The sequence below is a fragment of the Numida meleagris genome, chromosome 7 (assembly GCF_002078875.1).
Source record: "Numida meleagris isolate 19003 breed g44 Domestic line chromosome 7, NumMel1.0, whole genome shotgun sequence".
NCBI classification, from domain to species: domain Eukaryota; kingdom Metazoa; phylum Chordata; class Aves; order Galliformes; family Numididae; genus Numida; species Numida meleagris.
Window position 1 is genome coordinate 4,209,147 of NC_034415.1, and position 13,828 is coordinate 4,222,974.

Genomic DNA, 13,828 nt, shown 5'->3' on the forward strand with positions numbered 1-13,828 from the left:
CCCCGGGGCGGGATCGCGCCGCCGCGCAGCGCCGAGGAAGGGAGGAGCGGGGGGCGCGGAGCGCGGCGCAGCCCCGCTGCCCCGGGGAGGGAGGGGCCGGGAGAATTTAAAAAAATAAATAATTTTAAAAAAAAAAAAAAAACCACCACCCGAAAGGGGCCCTGACGGAGGCACCGCTGACATCTAGTGCGCGGCCCCGGCTCTGCACCCCAGCGCTGCGGAGGGCTCGAGGAAAGGAATTTTAAAAGGGTGGGGAGACTGGGAGCTCCCCAGGATGCAAAGCTGAGCCTGGGGATGCTGAGAGTGGGGATAAAGATGTGCTTGGAGCGGCCGGGAACGCTCGGGCTCTGGGGATTAGCGGCCACGTGGAGCCCTCCCACCCCCGTGTACCAGACACCCATGGAAACCAAGTAACTGGAAGTGATACAATCTTGCCCCGGGCTTTGTGGAAGACTGCTTCTCGAGACCTGGCCGCACCAAACCTTATAAAAGCCCCCAAAAGCTGCTCATTGGCTCCCATCTCGCTGAAGACACCCCAGTGCTGCTTACTCCTCGCACAGGAGCCCACCTGCCTGGCACTGAGCACGAGCTGGGGGCCTCACCTCAGCTGTCAGACACTGGGCTCTGTCCCCAACCAAGTTCAGCGCAGCAGACCCAGGGCTGATCTCAGTGCAAATCAGCGCAGTGAAACTTTCCTTGTTTAGAGCTGCACTGTTTCAGCCATATCTGAAAAAGTGTTTTGCTTCCTCCCATTGGTGTGGATTTTCCGGAGCCAGCAGCAGGCAGAGGCAGGGCCAGGCACATGGGAGATAAGAGCTGCCGGTGCTCAGCGGTGCCACGAGGTGTGTGGGAGCACCAGCTGTGCCACCAACGCTTCAAGCCCTTGCTTCTGCCAGGGGCAGGGGGACAGCCACACAGCCTTGGGGCGCTGGGGCTTGAGTCTGGGGCGAGCAGAAGGCAGTGCGGGCGGGCAGTGCTGAGGCTGGGTCTGTCCCACGGCCTTCAGTGCTCTGGGCTCTGGCTGAAGGTTGTTCCATCTCTCAGGAAGGTTCAGCTGGCAGCACTGCAGTCCCAGGTGCTGGGAATCACGCAGCCACCTGAGAAGCCCCCTGAGGATTCCAGCCCTGTGCAGATCCATCATGGCCATGGTGGCAGCAGCACTGCCCAGAGCAAGCCTGAGGCCAAAGGATGCACCTTGCCAGGCTCTCAGCCTTTGGGCCTCCTGTGCCAGCAAGCTGCAACGTGTGACACAACTGCTCTTCTGCAGCCAGCCCACCCCAAATCCCCGCCTGCAGCACTCTGCAGGGACGCCTGTGACATTCCACTTAGCTCCACTTTCCCGATAAGCTCGTAACATTACAGTGACCCCTGGAAGAGACAGTGTCCAACCCTGCACCCACCACCACCACTCGCCGGGAGCACGTGGCCAAGCCCCGCACCAGCAGGCCAGGCCCAGTCACCCACCAGGCCCCAGACACCCCCAGTGAGCAGGGAGAGCACCAAACCCTCACACCGTGTTTGTCTCGCACGCCCAGAGCCCGTTTCCTCCCTTCCCGAAGCAGCAATTACACCCCACAGCCAGGCACACAAGCGGTGTGACCGGTTCTCTTGTTGTTTCAGCCCTGTCCACTTCCGCCCCGGCAGAGCCGGGCGCCTCGCCCGCACTTGCACAATGGGTGGCGGGGACAAAGGTCCCCAGTGCCACACGGGCAGGTGGCAGCAGGCTGGCGTCACCCAGGGCAAGGACCCTACTGCTCCACGGGCACAGCTGGGAGGACTCCGCCATCCAAATAAATCGGGTTGCTTCGAGCGAGCTCGGGCACGTGGTATTGCCGGGACACGGCGCTGCGAGCTGCTCGGGGTCTCTGTGTGGGCACTGCGGTGGCACCGGGGTCCCCTCCCGCGCTCAGGCAGCGCCTGCCCGCTGGGATGGCGATTCCTGGCCCTGCCCTGCCACCTCCTGGCTGCGAAGCGCAACGCTAGAGCGTGCACGGACCCCGAGTCGCAGCCCGCAGCTCGGCCTCTGCGCTTTGCACGGAGCGTCCCTGCAGGGCTGGCCCGGCGGTCACGCTGTCCCTCTGCCACCTGCACAGCGCAGCTGGGAGAAGCGCTGAGCAGGGCAGCACGGAGAGCAGCCCATTTTCTGCCTAATGAAACCTGGTGATTAACATCTAAATTGCAATGATTGGAAAGGAAGCAAGAAGTTCAGAAAGGGAAGAAGGCAAGACTGCTGGAATTAAGGTCAGGAACTCGCTGGCATTTGCTGACATTTTGTTCTGGGAAGTTGGCAGCCATACATGTACGTGCGTATTTATTTTAGAGGTGTAACCGGGAACAGCTTCAGGGCTGCTTTTAAAGCCACAGGTCCACCTTTGATATCTGCCAGAGTGGGGGCAAAGTATTAACAGGACAGCCTTTCAATTCGCAGTCATCCCTGGTTTTTGGAAGCCCCCCACAAACCCCATCCTCAGCACAACCTGTTACAGTAGCTACTGGCAGATGTATCAATGTGTGCATTAACAGCTATACACCTACAGATCAGGGCTTACCCCTCAACACATGGCACTTCTTATCACACAGCCCCGAGCTGGACTAGATGATCTCCAGAGATCCCTTCTAAGCCCTACAATTCTGGCACAACCACCTGCACCCAACCACCATGGTTGAGTCCCATCTCCTTATATCACCACCTCTGCAGGTGCTCTGAGGGAGGGGATGAGCTGCACCTGCAGCAGCAGCAGGGAATGAGGAGGAGATCTCACCATGAGGGCTCTCCCCCACGATCACCACAGCTAATTGGATCTACCTTTAATATGGCTGTAATTTGCCAAGGCTTATTTGCTGTATAATCAGGCACATGGCCCCTTCTTTTAATTGCCTCGTAAACTGCCAGAATGATTAATTCCAACACAAGCCTGCATGACATACAGGGACTAGGGAGGATGGCTCAGTGAGGACTGGAACAGCCTCGTCCTGCCCACCAGTGAAACACAGAGGGCAGGGTGTGAGCTCGTGTCCCCCCGTAAGGGGACATACAGCTCTTGGATCCCACTTTGGATTTCCCTTCCTGCTCATCCCCAGCCCGATCTGCTGCAGCCACTCAGCCCACTCATGGCACCGAGTGAGGAATTAAAGAGGACTTTGTTTCCAAACAATTGCAAATGCATAGCTTGAGAATCTGTAATTGAAACTCGGATCCTACTCCTGTTACCGGTGATGGATGACTTTTTCCTACCGCTCTGAGAGCCCTCGCAGAGCACACGGCAGCCACTGGCCTGATTTATGGCTCGCTTCTCCATGCGATGGAAGTGAGCAGTGCAGCGCTCATTACTGTGCTCTCATTAGGATCTTCTCCCCTTTTACCTCTGCCTTATTACCAGGGCTCCTGGCTCCACCTTCCAACCAAAAACCTCCCCGGGTGTCACCTGCCTGCAGGGACAGGGAGGGATGGGGCATGTGACAGGCTAAAAATATGTGTTCTCCCAAGAGAGAATCTTGCTGCTTCAACTCTTTCCCATTCTCTTCCAAAATTCTCCTTGGGAGCCCATTCACAGAGCAGATGTTGCTTTTCTTCGTGTGATTAGCTTGAAAGCAACAGAAAACCATCCCGTCCTCTAACAACTATTTGAGCACGCGACTGTGTTGCTACAAGGTGCCCCAGCAGCCAGAACAGATGCTGAAATCACCTCCCTACGCAAAGCGCACGCAGTGCTACTTATGTTTTTAAAATAGCAAAGGAGCTGGGGCAGGGCCCCCCGGGCTGGTTGTCCTGTTCATTCCTTTATCTTATTCAACTGCAGTTTCCCCCTTCTTTGGGGACTCTTATTTCTGACCACACTGCTGCGTGCTGTGGTGCAGGGACAGCGGTGCCACTGTGCCATGCAGAGCTGTCCCAAGGCCACCGGTCGTGTCCTCCTCCTGGCCCTGGGATTTCACCACCAGGAAAACCCCCTGTTCCCTTTATTTCAACCCATGTGCAGTCAACACACTTTCATATTTCAAATTCGCTCCCCATGCGCCTGCTCAGCACAGTGGGGTCGGGGTCGGTCTCTGCAGTGGGAGGTGGCAGCCCAGTGTCCCCCTGGCGCTGTGTCACGGAAATTGGATTTCGCACCATCAGCATCTCCTTGGATCCTGCTGAAACCTCTCTGCCATTGCAAAGCCGATTAACAGAGTGCGTCCACAGTATTTAATTAACTTAATGAACCCTGATGATAAAATTAGAGGCCGCTTAATTCCTCAGTCCCCTACTGTGGCATGCAGGTGAAGCAGCTCACGTAGCTGCCACGACACAGCCCTGTGCCCAGCAGCACACAGCAGTCAGCACGCAAGGGCCAAATTTCCAATAGAAGAACTTGGGTTTGGGCTGAAAAACGTAGGTGAGGAGGTAAGAACAGCTGGCACTGCCACGGCTGTGTACCTCCCATGCTCTCTGTGCCTTGGCTGCAGGGACACATGGAGCTGGCACGCCATCCTGCTGCGGCGATCCTGCCATAGATGGCAGCAGCTGGCCGGGTTCGTGCTGGCTGTGAGCTGGAAATCTTTCCAATTGCTCCAAACACTGAGAGGGAAGGCAGCAAGTGATGCTGAGAGCTTTTCCCTGATGTCAGTAGGGCTCCGTCATCATCGAAGGGCTGGGACGTGGCTGCAGCCGGGAGGTATGGCAATGGTCCAAGCACAGGGCAAGCTACTATCCCCCTGCTTCCAAGCACCAGAGGGTACCCAGGGGGGTTATTTAGCATGGGGTCAGTGTGTGGGCATGGGCCTGCTGCAGGGACAGCCTGTGGGCACCGAGCAACCCGGCTCATGACGCTCTCTAATGACGGCTGGGCTGTTCTCTGCACACAGAGGTGGTCGCTCAGCCAGGAGCTCGGGGCTTGAGGGAGGAATCGAGTGAGCTTATCCAGACACCGCCCCACAGCTCATAATAATCCTCTCTGGCCCTAAAATTATGAATCTGTAGAAGAGAGAATTACCAAAATGGCCACGCCATTTCCCCGTGACATAACAATCATTTAAAATGGGTTTTAATATATGCAATTAAAAGAAATCTCCTGGAGAAAAACAAATGCTAGAGAGCATAGGTTCTGCCGCTTGCACAAGGCCAATGGCTTTTGGTGATGGAAATGTAGTTTTTATGAGATGGAGGAAAGGTCCCTCCGGGTGCCCAGCAGCCCCAGATTGCACCCATCCCCTGTGCCCCTGTGCTTGAACAGTTCACCTGATACAGCTGTTTACAATTGTGAGCTGTGAGCACAAAAATAGAATAAAATAAATGAGAAAATGACGGAGACTTTTTGCAGTTCTGAAGTCGCAATCATCCATGGTGCTGCCTGGCCAGGAGATAAGCCCATGACATACTCCAAAACCACCCAGACGGAGTTATTTAGTGTGCCTTCACCGGGGATGGAGATGGAAATGAAGTTTAATAAGTCTCCTGAACTCATTCTTTACTACCCGAGGAGACAACCAAAAGGCATTTAATTTCCTGCAACCCAAGAGCATAAACTGCACTCAGACACTTTATAAAACCCGTCAGGCATCTTTCTGAAAGATTAAATAAGTAGGGCAGCATCTCCAAGGAGCAAACAGCGGCTGCACCAGCAGTGTGTGCCCCATGCCCTGCCCCTGCCCACCCCTGGGGTACAAAATCAGGGTTCCTGGGGTAGGATGGGGTGGAATTATGGAGAAAACAGCACTGTGAAAGGGCTCATCCATCCGCTGATCCCCCTGCTGGATAACAGCACGCCCCGGAGATGCTCTTTAAAGCGCTCTGTCTCAAGGAGCTCCCATTCATCTTGCTTGCTTTGGCACTCTGCTGCACATACCGCCTATTGCTATTATTAATGCTGTCATTATTATTACATATCACTTTGTTAATTGCCTGCTAAATTTGGGGTAGCTTGGAAAAAAAAACAAAGAGAGACGTGTAATTTGAAATGCTGAAGAGGGCAAAAGTAAAGACAAGGAAAACACAGCGCATCTAGCAGAATTATTGAAGAGGTGATGAGGACATTCTTAACTTTAATTATTTCAAATCAACTCATTTTGTAGAGTGTGTAGGTTTATGAATCAGATGAAACGTAAATTGATTCATAATTTCCCTTAATTTTCTGCTCTTTGGAAGATTTAAATCCATATTAACATAACCTGGATCAGGCAGTTACTAAGAAACAGGAGAAAAGCAGCATGGGTGAAGCTGGCAGACGGGCAATGTGACGCACTCAGCCCGCTGCTGCCTGGGGTTGGGCTCACCGCTGTGGCCCCACCATGTCCCCAACCCCTGGTCACTGCAGGCCCTGGGGGCTGTGAGCTGCTGCTGCTCCGGGGAATACATGCCATTCTAGGGCTAGTTTTCCACCCTGCAGCCCCTTGCGCTCCAGGGCGGGGAGGAGAGCCATGCCCCTGCTTTGCCACTTGGGGAAATCCTCTTTCTTCTTTTCTCTTAAGGATAGCGCTTCCCTCAGGCTTGCATTATTGGGTTTCTCTCCACGGCTGCTTTTTGCAAGTACTTTTCCTTCCAGCGCCTTTTACTTTTTGACATTCTCCTCATTGTTTCCTCTCTTGAAATCGTCCTCTGGTGCTTGTTTTCTGCTGCCCAGAATTGCTCATTAAGGGAAATGTGTGAGTCAATCACACGCAGTGCTGGGAAGAACCAAGGGCCTTGCTGTCAGCCCGGCACTTAAGGGCTGCACAGGAGTCTGAAGGCTTCTCAGAACATACTTCTTGCTGGCAGGTTCTGCACAGCGTGGGTGGAAGGCAGGAAGGGAAGCCCTGGGCACCTCCAGCCTCAGGGCACAGCCAGTGCTCAGGCTCAGCCCAGTTTGTGTCTTCCCCACGTGGCAGGGGTAGGAGTTAGCCACGGGTTGGGAGACTAGTCCCTTTTGGCACCTTATTCCCTACATTGAGTAAGTCAGCAGGTCACAATGATATTAATCCAATAAAACAAAACCAATCGTGAGATGCAGTTCAAGAGGTGAGGCCGCAATCACTTATTTCCACGTCCTTGTGCTGAAGTGCAAAGACAATGCCAGTTTTGTGTGTTTAACATCTTAATAAAAAAAAAGTACTTTTTTAATTGCTTGCCTCCACATACAACTTCTCCATCATGTTTGCAGAGATAAGCTAAAACTGACATGGAAGGGAGCTGAAGGGTTTGCAGTGCTGGTGATGGGAGAGCTCAGAGCATGGCTGTGCCCACAGTGGTGAAGAGGAGAAGCAATTTATGCTCTGCACATTGCAGGGAATGTACCTGCGTCAGAGGCATGGAGCAGACAGATCTCCTCCCCTGCTTTTGTGAAGGGCTTCTGCTCAGTTTCTTCCTCTGGCTTTGGTTCCTCATCCCCACCTTGGCTCTACACACTGCTTGCTTTCTCCAAGGCTTTGTCCGTCCATCCATCCACGCATTTGGGACACCCTGCTCACACACTTCTGGGCACACCTGGAGGCTTGGGAGGATGGCACAAGATTTCATAGAATCATTAAAGTTGGAAGAGATCTCGCAGAACCCCAAGTCCAACCTGAGCCCACCCCCACCATGCCCACTGACCACATCCCTCAGTGCCACATTTCCACAGCTCTCAAACACCTCCAGGGACAGTGACCCCTCCACCTCCCTGGGCATTTCTTGCTGTACACAGTCAATGTGTGTGTGCTGCAGCCCTGAGAGCTCCCCACACCCCTCGGCACCTCCTGGATAGCCAGCGGCTCTTACGCACAAAGTGCTTGTTGCATTTCCAGCTGGAAATTTGCTGAATTGTCAGTGCTGGACATTCTGATGTCTTTATCGGCCACTGCAAAGAGCTCTTTAATAGCACACATCATCACCTCCCTGCATAGGTACTTAAAGACCGCGATCAGGTTTCTTCTCAGCCAGCTCTATAATAAGCTAAACGGGCTGAGCTCCCTAAACCACTGCTGCTGTAAGGATGGTGAAAGAGCTTATTGTCACAGAGATAGGGATCAGAAAGCAGAGCTGGGCAGAAGTGATGCTAGCCTGGCTGCCTACACAAAGTGGTGCTCGCACTGGGCTGCCCACTGGTCCCATCCCATTCTCTCCTCCTCTGCCTTCATATTTCATTCTATTCTACTCTCAGGGTTACAGAGTTTATTCCACAAACAAGGGGCTGGGACAGTCATTAGCGTGTGAAATGAGGAATGCATGCATCAGTAACTATGGCAACGTCGGGAGAACACCAGCCTCCCTCAAACACCAGGAATTAAGCTACATGGAAATGTTGAAGTCGGAGAGATCCTATCTGCTGAGAGCTTAACATGCATTAAAAATAAAAGAAAGGTCTGATCTGGCACACAGGGTGCCACTGCCAGTGCTCTGAGCCTGGGGACCAACACGACTGGGGCAGGATGTCCCTGTTCTCCTCCCCCAGCTGCTTACTTCCATAGAGATCAGGCTTTTCTAGGAACAGGATGACGCTGTATTGCAGCTCACAGCGCAGCTATGCTCTGCAGCACGGGGTTCAGACAGGGGATGCCTGAAGCAGCATCCATAATTAATGCTGGAGAAACAACACTGCCAGCTTGGGCTGCCTCCCTGCTAAATGCTCTGCTGTTATCTGCTGCAGCTGTGCTTCCAGCTGTGGGCCCATGCATGCACAGTCAGGGTCTGCACGGTGGGCATGCGGGAAGCAAGAACATGGTTTGTAGGCATGGCCTGGCGCTCCAAGTGATCCAGCTTTAACACATGTATTTCAGCTGAAAAATCATTGGGGAACTGCTTAAGGATGAAAACAAAGGTTCCTTTTGAACCCCTGAGATGCAGCACCCACGGCCTCTTCATTCTGCGCATCAGAAGGATGGCACTGTGCACACGGGGTGTGATTGAAAAGGCACTTAGCATGAGCCTGAAACCTTGACCCAAATCCAAATTAAATGCTTTTCTGGCAAAAGAGGCTTATTTTAGATGGGTTCTTACCCTCACCAAGAGTACCTTGTCCTCTGCAAATTATCTGCAAGCTGGAGGCCTGTACATTTATTATGCAGATAGTAAAAGCAGCTTTTCTGAATGGCATGGAAATACTTTCTCTATTTTGTGCTCTTAGAGAGACATGATGCATTTCCTTTCCACAAACATCCTGCAAGGATAAGCTGATATTCTTCAGTATTCACAAATAAAAGGGCCGTAAATACTGAAACAGCAAACCAGCCTGAGACATTTGTGGTACTGCTGCAGGCACGTTCCGTGCTGTTCATCCCTTTTGCTGAGGATGAGGTCTCCTTGGGTGGGTTGGCCTGGGAGACTCTCAAGTCCTGCCCTGGATGTCTTCATGTTGGATACTAGGAAACATTTCTTCTGTGAAAGAGTGGTCAGGCACTGGAACAGGCTGCCCAGGGAAGTGGTTGAGTCACTGTGCCTGGAGGTGTTCAAGAAACGTTTAGATGTTGCACTAAGGGACATGGTTTAATGTGGAATTATTGGTGGGAGGTGGGCAGTTGGACTAGATGATCTTGGAGGTCTTCTCCAACCTTGGAGATTCTATAATTCTCTGATTCAGCCTCTCTTCAAGTCTCTCTAAGGCTATAAGGCAACTTGTGTCTTACAGCCACTGTCGGTGCCAAAGCACACGGATCACCTCTCTTCTACCAACAGCATCCTTCATTCTCCTGCATCCCTTCCATTCCACATTCCTCCCTCCCACATCCCTTCCATCCTGCATCCCCTCTATCCCACAGCCCTTCCTCCCACCCAGGCCACGTTGCACGCCCAAACTGCCCCCATCTCTTCCCTCAGCAGGCTGGAGAGCCAAGTGTGGCTGGCAGGATTCTCTCCCTTTCAGGAGAAAGCGATAAAAGATAAATTCTCCTTGGCCTGGTGCCGGCTGCCTTTGAAGACAGCTCTCCCCTGTTTTACAGTCTCCTTTGATGCAGTTGCTTTGATTTGTGCTGCAGAGGCTGTATGGAGCCCTGGCACTCAGTTGGACAGGAGGGCTGGGCGGTTTGGTGCCTGTGGTACTCAGCCCTGTATCCCTGCAGGATCAGCTCTGGAGCCAGGCCAGCGCTTAACACTGCTCTCTGCTCACCTGGAGCCTTCTCCATGGGAAAGCAGAGCAGAGCTGCAATGGGGCTGGGACAGAATCTGGTGCCTGTGGCCTGCCACTAGAATTGCACCTGTTGGGCGATGCCATCCCATTTCCAGGTACTCTGAGATCTCTCTATGAGCTATTTTTCAGTCTATGCACTGCACACATCTGTGCTGTGCATGTATTAATCAGCCTGATGGGTGACACCAAGGCAGGCGCCTATGTGTGAGTGTATTGTGCCAACACATTTACTTTTATCAGTCAAGCCTGTAAGTACATGGGAACACACCAGCACGCAGGGTTTGATGGCACTGAGCTCCCATTAAGGTGAGCAGACTGGAATTCATGCTGCTTTGCATCCCCAGCATCTCCTTCCTCAAGACATGGGCTGCACAGCGGCTCTGTGAGCCCACACCATGCCTGGTCCTGTCTGCCTGCATTTCCCTCACCGCTGTGCCCTACGCCCCCAAATGTTTTCCGTCACCTCCCTCACCCCGGCAATTACCGCCTGCCAAAGGAGCAACTCTGCCGCCCGGGGCACCATGGGGCAGAGCAGCTGGGCACACAGGCTGTGAACTCTGCAGCACCGGCACCTCTGCCTGCCCATCAGAGCGGGCTGCGCTCTGTGCTTCCCTGTAGCAGAGCTCTGAGTGCCCCTGCAATGCTCAGGAGAGCGGAGCATAGTGAAAGGAGGGATGTGCTGCAGATGGCACTGCTGGGAGCTGGGCTTCCCTCCCTGCCATGCTCTTGCTGCTGGGGGCACAGTCACGTTGGTCTGGTGACGGATGGAATTAGCTGCGATGCGAAAGGGGAAATACAAAGCCATTCACCAACGAGACAGCTGCAGAGGCGCGGGGCTTGGGGCGACGATGCTCCGCACCTTGCTCTGCTCTTGCGCTTTTCATGAGCAGCTCTATTTTAATTAGCTGGGATGTGGTTCCAAGTCAACTCTAAATGATATTATCAAACTAATAGTGTGCGATCACACTGCAGGCTCTGTTGGGCTGGGAGCTGCCGCTGGCTGCCATGGGAACTGCGAATTTCACAGTGCCACTTCGTATATCCCCACGGGAAAGAAGGGAAAAGTGGCAAATCCCAAAATTCCCCACGCTTTGCGGGGCTCCGAGGACTTGCTCTCCCAAGAGACCCATCCACTGGGGCTGAATCAGGCAGTGTGTGCCACACCAGCTCTGTGCCCGGAACAAACCCCCTCTGTCCCCAGCACAGGAAGCGGTGCCTCTGGACATGGCCACACCGTAGCGCCTGCCCCACCACAACGCACCTCTGTGCCAACCTGGGGCAGGAGAGCCCCGTGCCAGCCGTGGGGCTGGGGGCTGCCCCTCCTGCCCATGCTCTGCAAGCAAAGGCGTTGAGCATGAAATCCCAAGCCCACATTGAGATCGCCTCCAATCAGCCCCCGCTGCTCTGATTTTTTTTATACGGGACTAATTTTTTAATCAGCACAATGTAGGACATTATCAGAGGCAATCAAAAGCTGGCAGGGTAATTAGTGTCAATCAGCGTGGTTTATGGGTATCGGCCCTGTCTATCAAACTCCACATTGTGTGTCAATGAGATTGCTTTCACTTCTCAGAGCTAACGCTGTACAGAGCTTTCCTTTCCTGCGATGCTCACCAAAATAGCACAAGTCCTTCAGGAGGCAGTTAGAGGACATATTGCAAAGTTCTGTCGGTGCTGACAATTACAGAGCGAGGCTGTGCTGGGTCCCACTTGGCACTGCAGCAGATTAAACACCGAGCTGCGTGCTGTGCTCCGAGTGCCCTGCCAGGAGCATCCCGGCCCCTGGGTGCTGTGCTGCTGGGAATGTGCCCTGCAAGCACACGGCAGGGCTCACCCCAAATCCCAGTGCTTTCCTGTGGGTTCACTGCTGTGTTTGGCTTTCCCTGAGCTTTTTGCATTAAATGGCCCAAATCCAGCTACAGAAATGCCTCAAGCAAGTAAAGGCTTTCAGTTAGCTGCTTTTAAGGTAATTACTGTAGAACTTCATTATTTTTGCCATACACTTGGCTCTGATTTGTAGGCATCATAAAAGGAAATGCGAGGTAGAAGCATGTTCCATCAAGCAGAGACCCTGGGAAGAGGTGCAGGGGGGCAGAGAGGCTCTTGCAGGGCACAGGCAGCCACGGGGAGTGCTGCTGGTGTATCCCATCAGAGTCAAGCAGGGGTGGCACAGGCACCAGGGTACCCCTGAGCTGCTCTCCTGGCAGAAAGTGCCCGCCTCGTTGGCTGCTCTGTGCCTGGGATCTGCTGCTCCTTGCTGTGAGGATCAGGGCTCCATCCTGCTGGCATTATGGGCTCCCTGCCTCTGAAAGAGGCAGAATATTATTCAGCAGCCTCATCAAATATTATGTTTCAGCCGGCAGGGCTCTAAGTGGTCACCGTTCAGTTTATCTCTTTGATTGGTGAGCTCGTAATATTAAACTTCGGAGCTGTATAATTTTATCCTTCCTGAGCAGCAGGCAGTGCTGTGCCACAGCCATGGGACAGAGCTGTCCCAAGGAGCACAGAGCTCTGAGTTCAGCTCTGGCTATGGAAACTCATCAGCTTCCCTTTCCATCACTGCAGTTCATCAACAGCCCCAGCACACAGAACACAGCCATGTGAGGGAGCAGAGCCCGCCGTTGTCTTCCTGATGCAAACCCGAATACTGATACTACAGGGGAAAAGCCTTTGCCCGGTTATTGCTCAAAGAGACATATTTTGTCTAAGCAAATGCTTAATTGCTCCTCGTTGGACACTGGTCATGGGACATTAGGCATCCATAAAAGAAGACTCTTGAAATATGGGCTAAATCATCTTTCTTTTCAGTGTGCTGGTTATGGCTGCAGAACAGCTTTAGTTTGCCGTGGTTTTATTTTTCCATTTGCTTCCCAGGTTGGCACTGTGGCTGATACCCCCTCCACAGCCATGTCTCTGCTTCCATCCCCAACCTACACTGCAGCTAAATGCCCCACTGGTGCACACACCCCTTCCTGAGCAGAAGCTCCCTGCCTGTCTTCCCTCCCGCCTCTGGCTCCCATCCCCCTGTGATCAATCACACTGGGATTGCACTCACATTAGCAGAGTGCTTTGCTGCTCATGCACTGCACGTGTGTCCTTGCTAATGGCACAGCAGCAGGGCCAGCCCATCCATCACCTCCCTCACTTTGGGATGTCCCTGTGTGTGGGGCACCACTGCCACGTCCCAGCCCTGTGCCCACGTGGGCAGTGTGGCCGCAGGACTATGCGCTGCTGCTCCCAGGGCTGTCCTCTTCCCAGGAGGAGGTCAGGAGGACAGAAAGCTTTATGGGGATTTATCCTTTATTTAGAGCCCGGGGCTCTCCCAGTATAACTCACTGCCTATTGCCCATTCCCCTGTGCCCTGCTATATGCAGGCAGAGTGTTATGCTGTGCCAGCCTTGCCGGGGAGATTAATGAGAGATAATTCCTTACACAGAGGTTTATTGAGTTCCCCGAGTACATTCACCAGCTGTGAAGTGAAACATCTGAGAACCATTCCTGAATACTAAGTGCTGCCTGGCAGCGGTGCAGGGAGGCACACAGAGCCTGAATCTGCCGGCAGGGCTCTGCTGGGCATGGTGTCCATACCCATAATGTGCCTGCAGCCCTGCAAATGTGGGGGCACAGTTCATAGAATGGCTTCAGATGGAGGGGACCTTAAAGATCAGCGAGCTCCAACCCACCGCTGTGGGCTGACTGCCTCACACCAGATAGGCTGCCCAGGGCTCCCCCAGCCTGGCCTTGAATGCCTCCAGGGATGGGGTACATGT